General features: G+C 40.4%; 1 protein-coding gene across 5 annotated transcripts in view; it reads left to right on the forward strand.

The window, feature by feature from the left end:
- Positions 1-1073, forward strand: part of Ccp110 (centriolar coiled-coil protein 110) — a 26963-nt gene that overhangs the window by 3571 nt on the left and 22319 nt on the right. The gene's annotated exons all lie outside the window — the stretch shown is intronic.

The raw sequence follows: 1073 nt of genomic DNA on the forward strand, positions 1-1073 counted from the left end.
TTTATTTATTTCATGTATATGAGTACACTGTCTTCAGACACACCAGAAGAGGGCATTGAATCCCCATTACAGATGGTTGTAAGCCACCATGTGGTTGCTGGGATTTGAACTCTGCACCTTTGGAAGAACAGTCGGGTGCTCTTACCCGCTGAGCCATCTCACCAGCCCCTAATGTTTTTCATAATCACAGAAATACAATAGAAATGAGTTAGCAATTTTTTGCCTTCTAGATTTGCAACGATCTCATAGGATTTCATGTTTTCATGTTGTGAGGAAAATGAATGTTTAATGCACTTTTATCAAGAAGGTCCATTTATTTTTTGGTAAGCAGTTTGGCAGTGTTCATCAAAATTTAAGTGTTTGTAACTCTTGACTCAGCAATTATATTCAGGAAGAATATCTTACAGATGTGTTCAAATAAATATGTACGAGTTATAACAACATCATTTAAAATAGCAAAAGATTGCTGGGTGTGGTGGCACATGCCTTTAATTTCAGTACTTGGGAAGCAGATCTCTGTGAGTTTGAGGCCAGCCTAGTTCACAAAGTGAGTTCCAGGACAGCCAAGGCTGTTACACAGGGAAACCCTGTCTCAAAAACAAAAAAGAAAATAAAATAGCGAAAAGATTAATTACCAACCCAAATGTCCATTAATAATGGACTTTAACTATATCCATTGTATAAATTTCATGTTCCCATTAAAGTGAATAAGCTAGAGCTACAAGTACAAGCACAGAAGACTGTCCTGCGCTGGGATAGTGGAAATTTGGCCTGGGTTTAAATCAGTTTGTCATCTCCTGCTGGGCAGAGCTTGTGGTCCATTTCATTAACTGTTAGAATGGGAGTACAGACAGTGAGTGCCGATGATGCTCATAGAATGGGAACACAGACGGTGAGTGCCAATGATGCTCATAGAATGGGCACACAGACAGTGAGTGCCAATGATGCTCATAGAATAGGCACACAGTGAGTGCCGATGATGCTCATAGAATGGGCACACAGACAGTGAGTGCCAATGATGCTCATAGAATGGGAACACAGACAGTGAGTGCCGATGATGCTCATAGAATGGG

The sequence above is a fragment of the Mus pahari genome, chromosome 1 (genome assembly GCF_900095145.1).
Source record: "Mus pahari chromosome 1, PAHARI_EIJ_v1.1, whole genome shotgun sequence".
In the NCBI taxonomy this organism is placed as follows: Eukaryota; Metazoa; Chordata; class Mammalia; order Rodentia; family Muridae; genus Mus; species Mus pahari.